The sequence below is a fragment of the Triturus cristatus genome, chromosome 4_2 (assembly GCF_964204655.1).
Source record: "Triturus cristatus chromosome 4_2, aTriCri1.1, whole genome shotgun sequence".
NCBI lineage: Eukaryota > Metazoa > Chordata > Amphibia > Caudata > Salamandridae > Triturus > Triturus cristatus.
Window position 1 is genome coordinate 232346685 of NC_140586.1, and position 15676 is coordinate 232362360.

Sequence of the window (15676 nt, forward strand, 5' to 3'; positions counted from 1 at the left end):
TGAAAATAGGTTAATTATATACCTATAGGTTTAATTATGATTACTTCTTCTTTTTATTCAAGCAACTTAATTTTCAAACTGGAAATCAGAGTGATGTAGATGAATCACCACATTTTAGCATTAGCCAGATGAGATGGAGAACCAGAAGGAAAAAAGAGAAGGAGAACGAGCGGGTGTATATATAAAAAAGTAAGTTTATATTCAAAGTTCAAAAAGGGTACTGAAAATCACAACATTTGTTGATACAGTGAAAGGAAAACACTTAGTTATTTATGCCTTCACATTCAAGTCAATCGAACACTTTTTCCAAAGAGATTAAATTAATTTGCCGGAAAACAGTGTGACAGTCGACGTTTTGGTCTTTTATAGATTTCTTAGCAAGACCATCTTCAGGACAATAAGATTTAAAAATTCGACCCCTAGTGAAAATAAAAAACATTATTTTACGTCATGAAAAATATACACCCATCGCAAAAATACAAAACTTTTTTTCTCCAGACAAAATGTGTGTCTGTTTATTCTGAGCATACATGTCTAATTAATCTGAACTTATTTAACACTTGTTTATGCAAAAGTAATGTAAAGGACTATTTTCTTAATATACATGACTAATATGTACAGAGTTACAGATTTAAGCAATTTCTTTGTTTTAGTCTAAAAAATTGGGATAAGGACATGTATTGGTGTAAACTGTATATTGTTATCTCGTATATGTTTATCGAAAATGGTAGTAATTAGAAATATATGTTATTCTATTTTAGTCGAACTACATTCTAGCCCTTGTGTTGTAAGAGTCTGTGAACTACAAGCCAACGGTATCAACAAAAACGGGTTGTAGTTGATTTGTATTTGGCCAGCCTCGTCTGAGTTTAACGATAGTACTAGTACTTAATTATAGCTCTGATGTATAGAACTGATCTAGGGCTAATAACAAAGTTATCTTACAGGAGTCTGTACAGGGTTTGAGTAGATACCTTAAAATTCTTCGTATGGGTCCAGCTGGACCAATGAGGTAATGGTCTTTACCGGTCCACAATTTTATACGTATAATTCAAGTCTAGAGCAAAGAGACACGGGTAAAACCAAATGTCATCACATAGATACGTATTGATAAGGAACAACGTATTGATGTGTGGTTTGTACCTATGACAACATTTGTGTAGGCCAATATAGGGGGATAAAAACCTTAATTGGTAAATCTTGGTCTAATAAAACTTCAATGATGTAAGGTGAAACAAACTGGGTATTTTTTGAATTAAGTCAACCGTTACGTTATCTTTTTAAACTTGGTAAATCGCGGTGGTTTTAAGGAGGTTTAGAGAGAGGTGGATAGAGCGTCATTAATTAAATAGAGACATACCTTAGGTGGCTTTATCTTTCTCAAGCCTGCATCCTCTATTTTGGATCCGAGAATATCTTAATGTGCCCAGCAATCAGTCTAGGGACATCTGAATCAATTAGCCTCTAGGACTTAGCTCTGTAAGATAAAAACGAACATTTTGGCTAACGGTTGTATACTCGGAGGACTTGGTTATGAGCTAGTAGAAGTCTGGGCTCAAGTCGGGGCGGGAATTACCACGCGTATCAAACATACCTGAGGTTTGTGGACAAATGAGCAGCGTGCTGTCATGTAGATCGCAAGCGGACCCATACGTTCGTTTGTCGGTGTTATTTAAGCTCATTAGAAAGTAAGAATGGACTTTGAGAAATATAACTCAAACTGGATGGATTTATTTGGCGGCCATCTTTGAAAGGAGTGTAACTTATATCGAAAAGGTTAGAAGTTAGTGCCTTTAGTTGATAGAACTGGTTGTTTGTTTAGATAATTCTAGATTTGCAGTATATAGCCGTTTTATATAATCACATATATTTAGATTTGTTGAATAGTAAGTGAGAATGGACTTCGAGACAAATATCTCCAACTAGATGACGACCATCTTTGAAAGGAGTGTAACTTATATCGAAGATGTTGGAAGTTGGAAATAATTCTAGATTTGCTGTCTATAGTCGTTTTATATAATTACATATATTGGATTTATTAGATAGTGAAGATCTGATTCCTAGCGGTAATTTCAGAGATGAACCAGTGATACTATAATCAAAGAAAGAAGAAGTAAATGCGTCTTCCATCAGAAAGAGAGTAAATAATTGTTCCATTCACCATTAAAAAGGCGATTACCATATTATGTCATATGGATGTGTACATGATGGCTGTGTAAATACATATTCCAGGGTAAAAAGTAAATGGTAGTGGCCATCTTGGAGGGGAGTAATATATATGCGTCTTATCTACCTTGCTTATGAATGGGCTATTCAATTGTGACTAGGAAATGGTATAGATCCATGGCAGTCTGCTTCAAATGTGATGCTTATTATGGTAATTCGACATCCTGCCTATACAAATCTAAATTGCATTGCACCTGAGATCGGCGCCCCCTCCACAGGTCAGCGCCCAGTGCGGCCGCACTAGTCGCACTGCCCTAAAGTCGCCCCTGTTTATTATTGTGTGTTTTTTATTGACTCTTTATCTATTTTGGTACTCCTAAATGCTTTACACATTTTCTCTAAGTTAAGCCTAACTGCTCTATGCCATAGCTACCAGGGGTTGATCTCAGGTTCAATTATTGAAACCTTGTGTTGGATCTAACAAGTTGGTTTCTTTACTACTAGTGGGAGACTGCCATCCACTCTACTTAATAATTCTTACACTGTCTAAATACACTTCTGTCTGACACTTTTGCATTGTTTGCTTGGTTATTTTAAGCATTATGTTGAAGACGCTTTAGTGCCAGGGCATTTTCTGTCCATGCCTTTCACATTTGATATCATCTCCCACATAATGTTTACAAAAGATCTGCAGTTTAGGAAGACTCTTAAAACATGGCTCTGTCCACCTTTATATTCTTTACTTTGTTATTGAGTCCAAACTGCCTCATCCTGCTGCAGTTGAGCACCATGAGATTCTATGGTTGATAAGGTGCTTTAGAAATATAAATAACCTAATAGAAATGGCTTAACCAGTCAGGCGATGAACTTGGAGTGAGAATCTATGCATTGATGCTTACCAGTGGTTTAAGCCAATGTACAAGACGCCGGTTCACATAGTTTAAGGATTGAAAAGTTTTGCATTAGAACAACTGTGACTGATTTTTCTCTTGCAAACTGAGACTTAGGTTTACCATGATATAGCCTTTTTAGGTCGAGCATAGGGCAGTGCGCATGCGCTGCTCGCTCTGCGAGACTTCTGTAGTAGAGTATGGGAGATAAATCGTGCCCACTCTCCTCCCATATTTTTCATTGGCTTGTATCATTGTCTTTTTGTAAATGCTGCCTTTGGATTCGTTAATAGGCTTGTTAGTCCCTCCTTAGTACGGCCTCGTCTTCATTTGTAACCTCCCATGGCTACTGGCCCCTTTACTTCGGTTGTTACACGGGACCTGTTATTTAGTCTATAAGCACTATTTACTTTATTGAATTTCTCTTACTTCAGGCCGGACATGCGCTGCTTCAGCTGAAACCGCTTGTGTTTTTTTAAGCAGCACGACCACCCCCATAACACGGGCGCCTGCTTTCAATCACTTTAACACAGCATTTTCCCGTGTCTGTTTCAACCCCCCTCCCAAGTAAAATGGATTTAGAAATGATTAGCAAATTAAGTCATGTGAATTACAGGTAGCACATAAGCCTATGCTAATGAGCTGAAGCTGACAACAGCACATCTGTGTTACATGTCATCTACACTCAGCCACCTGACGGGTTGTTTTCAAAAGCCTGTTTTATTAACAACAACACCACCACCAATACCACCACCACCAATACCACCACCACCATCAATACCACCACCTCCACCACCAATCCCACCACCTTCAACACCACCAATACCACCACCACCAATACAACCATCAATACCCCCACCACCAATACCACCAGCACCACTACCACCAATACCACCAGCACCAATACTATCACCACCAATACCACCACCACTACCACCAATACCACCAGCGCCACCAATACCACAACCACAAATACCACCAATACCATCACCATACCACCATCACCAATACCAATACCACCACCAATGCGACTAATACCACCAATACCAACACCACCAATACCACTACCACCACCACTGATACCAATACCACCACCACCAATACCACCACCACCACCAATACCACCACCAATCCAATATCACCACCACTAATTCCAATACCACCACCAATACCACCAATATTACCACTTTCAGTACCACTACCAGAATACCACCACCACCATCAATACCACCACCACCATTACCAATACCACCACCACCAATACAACCACCACCAATACAACCACCACCAATACCATCACCACCAATACCACCATGAACACAAATACAATCACCACCACCAATACCACCACCACCACCACCAATGCCACCACCAATACCACCACCACCAATACCACCATCACCAATACCATCACCAATACCACCACCACCAATACCACCACCACCAATACCATCAGCAATACCTCCAATACCACCACGAATACCACCACCACCAATACCCCACCACCAATACCACCACCACAATACCACCACAATACCACCACTACCAATACCAGTACCACCACCACCAATACCAGCACCATCAATACCACCACCACCAATACCACAACCACCAATACCACCACCACCACTGCCAATACCAACACCAATACCACCCCCAATATCACCCCCACCTATACCACCACCACCAACCCACCAATACCACCAACAATACCATCACCAATACCACCACAATCAATACCAGCACCAATACCATCACCAATACCTCCATTCTCACCACCACCAATACCACCACCAATACCACCAACAATACCCCACCACTAATACCACCATCAATACCACCACCACCAATACCAGTACCACCACCACCAATACCAGCACCACCAATACCAATTCCATCACAATACCACCACCACCAATGCCAACACCAATACCAGCACCACCAATACCACCACCACCACCACCAATGCCACCACCACCAATACCACCACCTCAGCGCCTATTGCTCACTAGTAATAGCAGGGGCACTGTATGAGGCCGGAGCTGCAGCCAAGACCATCCCTCCCTCCCTCCCTCCATACCTGCCATAAAGCACAGCCCGCCCTGCACCAGGAGGTGAAGCCAGGGCCCTACTACAGCTGGAGTGTTTCTTATTAGGCCAAATATAGCAATGACATTACACAATGCCACACTGCATACTCAAATAATGGAGAGGGCAGGAAATGGCCCACTCCTGCTCTTCCTCCTGAGCTGTGTTGGAGCACTTTGTTAGTGTTTATAGCTCAGATCATATGTAACTCTTACTTTACACTTTGTGTCTGTGTAATTTACAACACTTACACATCTTCACTGCACTATTTATCACTACTTTGAAAACGTTGCAGGCCGGTCTCTTCCTCTGATATTTGCAATCTAAAAAGCGGTTGAGCAGGCCCTTTATTGCAATGCAATAGTTCTCCCATTTGAGAGAGTTTAACCCCTTCGCTTCTAGGTCTCTGCCCCCCATGCAAAGCCTTTTTTTGGCTATTTGAGGTAGTTTGCGCTTAGGCCCCTGTAACTTTTTGACCACATAAAGTATCCACGCCAGATTTGCGTCCTTTTCTAACATCATGGAGATTTTAAAGGTACCCAGGGTTTGTGGATTCCCCTGGAGGGGCCCCAGAAATTAGTCAAAATCCAGCTACATTTTGGTTATTTTTTGGAAAAATGGGAAAAAGGGGCTACAGATGACAGCATCTGTTTTTTTCCTTGCAAATGGTATCAACAAAGGGGTTGTGGTGCTAAAATCACCATCTTCCAGGAACAAGCAGTCTTTTGTCAGAAAACCAAAAACCTTTCCACAGTTTTTGCATTTTACTGGGACATAGCCTGTTTTTGCTATTTTTTGTTCTTTCAACATCCTTCCAGTTAACGGTAAAAATGGGCATGAAAGCAAAGATGGATCCTGGAAAGCTATACATTTCTGAAACTTAGACAAAATTCTGATTTCAGCAAGGGGTTATTTGTGTAGATCCTTCAAGGTTTTCTTATAGAAACTAACAGCTGAAAATAGGAAAAATTGAAATTGAGTTAAAAAAACACCCATTTTTGCCAACTTTTTCCCCCGTAACTTTTTCTAAGTATGACAGATTTCACCAAGAACCCAGGTAACCCAGAGCCAATAACTGAGCAGCGTCTTGCAATGTTTTTTTATTGTGTACTGGGTATATAGCAATTAATTTGGGAAAATGTAAACAGGGAAAAATCGATATGAAAGACACCTATGTATTTATGAAATGGTAACTAAATATAGAGTTTAAGAACAGTAGCTATTTGCACATCTCTGAAATTGTGGGTACCCATACCAGCATTTGAATTATAGGACATTTTTCAAACTCACTTCTTTTTTACACATTGTCTTACATTTGGAAGGCAGAAATGCATTGAAAGTTGATAGGTAATAACAGTTGCTCTACAATTCTCTGTTCCCCTAAGTCTTCTGATCAAAAAAGTATCTCACTTGTGTGGGTAGGTATAGTGCCCGCAACAGGACACGGCCCAAAACGCAACGTGGACACCACATTTTCACAGTGAAAACTGACCCTTTTTTTACGAAGTGCCTATCTGTAGATTTTGAACCCTACCTCTGCCGGCACCTATGGAAACCTATCAAACCTATACATTTTTGAAAACTAGACACCTAGGGGAATGCAGGATGGGGTGACTTGTCTGTCTCGCGCCAGGTTCTGTTACCCAGAATCTCTTGCAAACCTTATGTTTTGTAAAACAAAAACACATTTCCCTCATATTTCTTTGGTGGAAAGTTCTGGATCCACAAAATTCCATCCCCCCACCTCTTATTACCCAAAGTCTTCTGAGAAAAATGGTACCTCACTTGTGTGGGCAGGCCTAGTGCCCGCAACAGGAAATGGCCCAAAACACAACGTGGACACACCACATTTTCAAAGTAAAAACTGACCCTTATTTTGCAAAGTGCCTGCCTAGCTGTAGATTTTGAACCCTAGCTGTGCTGGCACCAAGGGAAACCTAGAGAACCTATACATTTTTTAAATCTAGACACCTAGGGGAATACAGGATGGGGTGACTTGTCTGGCTGTCACCAGGGGGAGTCCAGCTAGGTATGGCTTGCATGAACCCCCCAACGTTTCCGTACCTAGAATCCCCTGTAAATCACTTTTTTATCAAATTTCTGAGTGGAAAAGTTCTGGAATCTGCATGGATCCACAAATTTCCTATCACCCAGCGCTCCCCAGGTCTCCCGATAAAAATGGTACCTCATTCTAAGCGCAAATCTTTTAAAAAAATACGTTTTTAGCCAATGCTGCATTGGACACCCACACAAGTGAGGTATCATTTTACTCAGGAGACTGAGGGGAACGCTGTGGGGTAAGCCGGCACGGTGATTCCACGCAAAAATATGTGAAAAATTTGTTTTTTCAGCTAAATTTGAGGTTTACAGGGGATTCTGGGTAGGAAAACATTGGGGGCCCACGCAAGCCATACCTTGCTGGACTCCCCCGGGTGCAGGCGCGGATCGTCCATTGGGGCGTTGTGGCGTAGCCCCCCCGCCCCGCGCACCCGCCCGCGCCTGCAGCTCCCTCGGTGTCTCTGAACTTAGTTTACTTAAGTTCAGAGACGCTGAGGGTGGGGAGAACTAACTGACAATACATGTCAGTCAGCATGACGTCGGACCGTGGGCGGTCCGGCGTCATGTTGACTGACATGCATTGTCACAAGCCAGGGAAAGGCAGCACAAGTGCGCATGAGTGGGCATGGATATTAATTTTTACTCCGTGCCCAGTCATGCGTACTTGTGTTTTTACTGCCTTGCGCATGCCCATTAGGAGCTCCTCGGTCTCCTAATGGGCAGGCGGCGGGCGTAGCGTAAGCTGTGCCCTCAGCCAATCCTGGCGCTGCTGGCAGCGCCAGGATTGGCAGGCCCCTCCTCCAGTACCGTTAGTGAAGGCGCCAGGGGATCAGAGGTCTGAGAGCGAGGTGGCGTGGACCCGTGGACCGGCTGTGAGGTAAGTTTAAAAAAAAATATATTTCATCCCCCCCCGTGAGCCGCGACTGCATACATTTGTGTCGACTTGTTCCTTGCTGGGTCTATCTCTGCATTCATTATTATAGAAGTATTTCAATTCCTTGCCCACGTCGTTTTGGGGACAGAGGGTTTGCGTCTGTTAAACAGTACACACGTCGCAAGGTTGTTCGTGATAAAATACCGATGGATTGCTTTGTTTCTTGGTCATAATCCCGTCCAAATGTGTCACGCTTCAGTAACCCTTCTCACCTTTCTGTCGTTATAAACATGTTTTGTCATTTCGTTTCTAAATGATGGGAAAGTAGAAGATACCAAATATTCCGTGTTACCACCACAGATCCCTGAATTCCTCTTTAAGACATGAGAAACGCTTTAATGTGCAGACCCTCAGAGCCACTCGTTAAAATATATATTAATTTGTATTTATTTGCCTAGGCGTTTTGTTGCTATGCAACATATCATGTTGAGCAGCAGACACATTTGAATCGTATTTAGGCATTGGTGGAATTCGAGTATCCCTTGCTTTACAGCCACATACTGGCCAGGCTCCTGGGGGCGGTGTTTGGGTTCGGGCTCTTTACACATTCCAGTGCTGCTGATCTTTCAAAGAAGCCCCTCGGGAGTATTTTAAGAGAGGTTAAATATTAAACCTGCGTCGTTTCATGTCCGAAAGGAGCACCCCTTTCCTCACCACAGAGGGATGGAATTCGCCATGAAAGTGCTGCAGCTGCTCTGTCTGCTCCTCGGCCTGTCCCTGGGCGTCCACGCACTGGCGGTGACCACTTTCGTTGTTCTTTGCAGCGCCAAAACTGTACTGCATTTAGCATCTAAATAGCGCTTCATAACTTGTATTCTAAAAGTGCTGCTAACTTAATTTGGGGGCGCTGGTATAGTGCTAAGTGTAACGCTGAAAGTTTCCGGGCTCTTGTTGAGGATTATTACTCTCGAAACATGGAAACGCTGTTCAAATTACAAAACTAGGTAGTGTACATTCCCGTTCTCGAGAGGGTGCGTACTTCAGTCCACGTCGATCGGTTTCTATTCTTGCACGAATTACAAATACGTCAAGCATAATTCTTGAAACATTTGCTTCTGCAGGCCAGGGGGCAGAGGAATGGGGATTAAATGGTCCGCGCGGATGGCATCACAGTCAAGCATTACAAATGTAATATTGTCCAACTTTTCCGCCTCACCTCTTTCAAATGTCACCAGCCGCCACTGCCCAGGTGTCTAGTTTTCAGAAATGTGTATGTTTGGTAGTTTTCCCAAGATGGCCGTGGAGCCGGGGCCAAAAACCCAGGTGGCCCTTCTTGCAAAACCAGGTTGTTTTGTGATAGGTAATTTTGATGTCTCCTCAATACGTTTTGGGCTCCTGCCTGTCGCAGGTACTTAGCTCACCCATACAAGTGAGGTACCATTTTATCGGGAGACTTGTGGAAATCTGGGTGGTGGGAAATTTGCTGTTTCTTTCTGAAGCGTAAATATTTTGGCACAGTAATGCAAGGAAAATGTGACAGTCACATTTTGAGCTTTGCAGGACATTGTGGGTAAGATAACTTGGGATCCACAAGAAAGACAGCACCATGTACTCCCATGGGTGTTTAGTTTATGAGAATATCTAGAGTTTGTAGGTTTTTCTTAGATGGAATGTACACCTTGGCAGAGAGACAAAAAAGAAAAATATTACTGCACAAACATCTATTCCTCGGATACACACACATACTGGTTGGAATTGGCACGAGGGCAAGTGATGGTTCAGTATATAAACCTTTAATAACAAGAAATTTCACAAAATGAAATTCCCTGCCAATAAGTGAAAGGAAAAAAACTGAACCAGTGATTCCCAGCTCGTGAGTTATAAAGCCGCGTCAAGGCCCCATCCGCTTTACAAGCTATTCACACACATTTCATATGTGGTACACACAATACCATTCACACCACCAGGCACAGAAGCAACACATTTCAACATTCACAAAAAGGGACAAGGGACACCCTGCTAGAGAATGACAAAAAAGACAAATATTACTGCACAACCATCTATTCCTCAAGCATACATACATACCGGTTGGATTTGGCACAAGTGTGAGTAATGGTTCATTATATACAATTGTATTAAGAAGAGATTTCATAAAAATAAAATGCACTTTTAATAATTGAAAGGACAAAAAACGGAACCATTGACTCACAGCTTGTGAGCTGTGAAGCCACAACAAGACACCAGCCTCTTTACAGGCCATTCATACACCTATCATACGTGTGACACATACAAAACCATTCTCACCGTCATCCGCGGGCCCATCACATTACAACACTCACATCAGCAGACACCGCCATTCAAAGGCCCATCACTTTCACATGCCCACATGCCTGACACAGCAACCACACGAGCTGATGGATTGCGTGGACTGGCGTTTGGCTACCAGTGTGTGTAGTGACCAGCAACAAGTCACTACTCACACACTGCCAGCCAAGGGCCAGTCCACGCACACCGCCAGCCAAGCGCCTGTTCACACACACTGCCAGCCAAGCACCAGTCTACTCACACCACTAGCCAAGCGCCAGTCCACGCACACCGCCAGCCAAGCACCAGTCTATGCACACCGCCAGCCAAGCACCAGTCCACTCACACACCAGCCAAGCACCAGCCTACACACACCGCCATCACATTTAGAGTTTTTTTAATACAAAAAAGTAAACACAAAGAAATTGTAAATAGATAAAAATCTACTTACACAAAATCTGAAACTAAATACATTGCACAAATGCCAACATTGAAACTGAACTAAAAATATAAAACAATACAGACCAAGCAGCTCACTTTATCACTCATGGATGCTCCCAAAAATTATTTTCCGTGTGGTACATTCTAAAACAAGCAGGCACACACAGCACAGGGTTAGAAGGACACTCAGAGCAGTACATACGAGTCTCCTTCAGCATACCTCTTCGCCAACAGACTCTACATCTCCTACTGGGAAAAGCTTTCGAGGGTGTGGGAGGAATGTGATCAGGAAAGTGGTGATCTGTCAATCTAGCCACATCCTCCACCACTCCATCTCTAGGAACACTTGCCTGTTCCACTACAACAAGGCTGCCTATTACAGACTCCTGAAACTTAGCAAAAGTCATCTTTGACTCAGGACACCAATCTTTGAATACAACAAAAGCATTAAAGATTGCCAAGTAGAAAAGATGGATAGCCAACTTCTTATAACAAATGTGAGCCTCACGAAGAGCAGTGTAAGGTTCCAACCTCTGATCTACTCTGTCAACACCACCCATGTGCCTATTATAGTCTAAAATGCACACAGGTTTGCACACTTCAGTAACCTGACCCCAAACAGTCACAGGTGAAGTTCTTTCATCAAGAATGGTAGTCAGCATGTAGACATCTCTCCTGTCTGAAAACTTTACAACTAGAAGTTCCTCGCTACGCAACGTACTGCACTGTCCCCGCACAAGCTTTTGACAAACAAGTTCTTTTGGGAAACCTTTACGGTTAGAGCGGATTGTGCCACAAGCAACAGTATCCACTTTGACCAATTCCCTGAGCAACTGCACACCAGTGTAGAAGTTATCTACATAGAAATGGTGACTTTTGTTAAAAAGTCCTTTACCAAGTTCCCACACAATTTTCTCATTCAGTCCAAAAGTGGACGGACAACCAGAGGGTGTCAATGCTGGAATCCTTACCAGTGTACATCCTGAAATTAGAGACATATCCAGTCCAACTGTCACACAGCTTATGCATCTTAATTCCATAGCGTGCCCTCTTGCTAGGAATGTATTGCCTTAAAAACATACGGCCCTTGAACAAGACCAAAGACTCATCCACTGCTATTTCTTTCCCTGGAACATAGAACTCAGAAAATGAATCTACAAAGTGATCAATGACAGGCCAAATCTTAAAAAGACGGTCCCAATCAGGGTGATCTCGTGGCAACGCTAAACCATTATCGACAAAATGCAGCATCTGAAGCAGAAGCAAATACCTATCACGACTCATGACTGCTCGAAATATAGCCGTTGCCATCACGGGACTAGTAGACCAATATGAATACAGTTATGGCTTCCTCATCAAGCCCATCAAAATAGTTAACCCCAAGAACTTCTTCTACTCATCCAGATTTGTGGGAATCCACCGGGTAGCTCTAGAGTGGGGCCTAAGGCTGGCACTGTTGTTTCTCAAATACTGTTCAGCATACAAATTAGTCTGCTCAACAATCTCTGCCAAAAATATATCGTCCATGAGGGGATAGCTGTGGAGATCCCCGTCTCCGGATAGCTTCAGGTGACCAATGCTCCTCTCCCCGGTAATGGAGCACACCGAACACTGAACGCCGAGACTAGGAACGTGGAACGCACACCTGGCAAGTGCGGAGCAGAACGGCTGAGTCGGGTGCTGAAAGTGGAATGCGGCCAGCTGGCGGCAGGGAAGTTTTCTTCCTCGAGTAAATAAAATCTTGGGAGCTCGCCGAATCAGGATTTGGTTTCGGCGCTGGGCAAGGGGGATGGCGAAAGGCGAGACCCAGTGGAGACTTAGACGCTGATTTCGGTCGCCAGCAAGAGATTAGGCGGAGTGGAGTGGATCAGCTGCTGTTGTGAGGTGAGGCGGCATTTGATACTCAGAGGAAATGTAGTGGGCTGAGCTGAGTGGAGTTGAGAAAGTGGAAAACTGGCACTGGGAGCAGTGGTAGAACCTGAGTCTTGGAGTTCGATAGATAATTAGTGCATAACCAACTTAACCGCTGACAGTAACGAAGACTTGGGCCACATAGGTTCCTGGTTTGAAGGAGAGATGGGGAAACACTTAAAACAAGAGAATGTGGTAGCCAAAGTAGATGCTGCAGCTGGGCTGAAAACCAAAACACGTTTAGTCCAAGCAAGAGTGACTCAGTCTTCGAATAGAGCAGGGAATAAAACAACCCGGTCGGGTTTGAACTCAAGCCTCGAGAGCTCCGAGGAGGATTTGTCTGAGCCATAGCAAGGGGGGGGAGGACCCCTCTGGTTCGATTTTAATCGAGGGTTCTATAATCTACGAGAAGGAGCAGGTGAGTGAATCGATAGTGCCAGTGAAGAAAAAAGCTGAGTTAAAAAACTCCAGAGACTTTCCACTATTCGTGAAAAGAAATACCCAGCCCACTACTGCTCAAGCTTCACCCCAACTAAATGCGGCTTCATTGGTAGTGCCAGAAGAAGTGACAGTTGATTCAATACAGACGTTCTATATACCATCACCTCTACGGGTTCCGGCCCCGGCACCTTTGGCCGCCACATGGACTTTACCAGAGGAGGGTCGTCTGGTGCTCTGCCAAGCAAGTCCACTAGCTCCATCAGCCCGGCTTTCGTTCCTTGATCAGTCTCCCACTGTTGAAACCTCCCTAAAACAGCAGCTGGAGGGTGGGCCTTTGGCACAGATACCACCGCGGACACCGAATAAGGGCAGCCTAGAACCATCAGGGCAAATGGCTAGAGTTGGATAGTCAATCGCAAGAAGAAGAGCCCGAATCACTAATTTGAGGAGCTAATACACAACAGATTGAGATAAAGACTATGCTTAATCTCATATTGGACGAGATCCGAGACATGAAGAAATCTCAAGAAACTGAGATAGCTGCCCTACATTTCGGCTTGGAAAAATCGAAGAGGCAGTGGCTGGCTTCCCTATATGAATTCAAGAAGTCATGCTTCAGAAAGTTAACTCCGCAGCGGAAGATAAAATAGCTTTCGAGAATAACCTTTAAGAATTGGAAAACCATTCGCACCATTCAAATCTTCGGATTGGTGGGGTACTTGAGGGGAGTGAGAGAGTAAACACATTGCAATGGGTTGAATCATTTATTAAGCAAAAGGTGCTCCCAGAATTTTCTGAAGATTTAACATTGACCTGGGCACATCGGGTTCCAGCTCACCTCCCACCTAATTCCAAGTTCCCTCACACTATTTTGACTAACTTTGTTGATTACCGCGTGAAAGAGAACATTCTGGCTAAGGCAGTTCAGCAGAGACAGTTTGCTATTAATGACGGGACTAAATGTCGGATTTTTGCAGATATGTCTGTGGTGGCTGCAAAGCGTAGGGTGCTGGTAAAAGGGAAATTCCATATATACTCACGCATTGAGGAAGCCCAGGAATTATTGAAAGAGATTTCTATTTTAAAATTAAGTTGTGGGTTCTCTTTGACTTTCAGGAAGTTTAGGGTTTTCACTGTTTTGTGGGGGGGCGGTAGGTCACCCATGGTGCAGGTCCAGGGCATCTCATAGTGAAACAGGGGGCAGAGATGTGGATTGCGGGGATGACCACATTTCTGGGGGGGTGGGGGTTCACGGGGTTTGGGGTGGGGGATTATGGCAGTAAAAAGAGCAGATGCAAACAGGACTTAGATGATTGGAATAGGAGTCTGATCCACAATATTTACTGTAGATATTGGAAACATGAATACAGCTTGAAGGTGTTGCATTTTATCGTTAAATGCGAATGGCATGTTGAATAGACAAAAATACACGGAACTTATAAAATTGCTCACCACGTTAAGGCCTCAAGTCCTCTTCATCCAAGAAATCCACTTAAAAACAAATCTACCAAGGCTTTTCATCCCGGGGGTGTTTTCTAGAGACTTTTTTGCCTCAGCCAGGGTGGGGATGAGAGAGGTAGCCATTTATTTTTGTAGAGATATGGCCTGGGAATTTGTCCAAGTAAAGAGAGATCCCCAGGGAATATGGATATGGGTCATGGTAAGGATTAACAGGAGCATATTGATTTTTTTTTTAATTACTATGGTCCAGTTATGGAAGATCCATCTGAATTATCAACATTACATGAACTTTATATTGGGGTCCCCGGTCAGATTGTCTTGGGTGGGGATTTTAACTACATTCAAGATCTAAGAGAAGACACCTCAAACAAAAATAAGAAACAGCTGAAGCCAAAGACTAAAAAAGTCTTTGAGGCTTTAATTAAAGATCTTCAGCTAATTGACTCATGGTGAAAAGTTAATCATGGTATTCGTGATTATACCTGCTTCTCTCGCCAATTTCAGACAGCTTCACAAATAGATTCTTTTTTAACATCTCGTTCGCTAGATCTCGTAGAAGCAGAAATTGGTGTGAATGCATTCTCGGACCACTTATATTAGAGTGGAACTAGAAATGGATGAAGTGAGGGGGAGGAGGTCCAGGTGGCAGATGGACTGCCTCTTTCTCCAAGATCTTCAATGTGTAGAAGGATTTAGAGAGTGGATACTTGATTTATTTAAAAGGAACGAGGAGTCAGCTGAACTTTTCTCAGTATGGGGTGGATTCAAGGCGGTAGCTTGTGGACAAATGATTGCCGTTTCAGCAGCGCAGGCAAAAAGTCGTCATATGAAAATTGTGGAATTGCAGCTAGTCCTTTAAAATGCCTCAAGTTTGCGAAATTCCCCCTTACGGGGTCAGTGGGAAAAAGCGAAGCGGGCGCTGAGGGACTATTTTATTGTGGAGGAAATTAACAATTCACTGACCTATCAACAATGGGTTTATGAGGAAAGCCAGATGGTTGGAAAACTTCTAGCGTGGTCCACTAAGACACGACAAGAAACG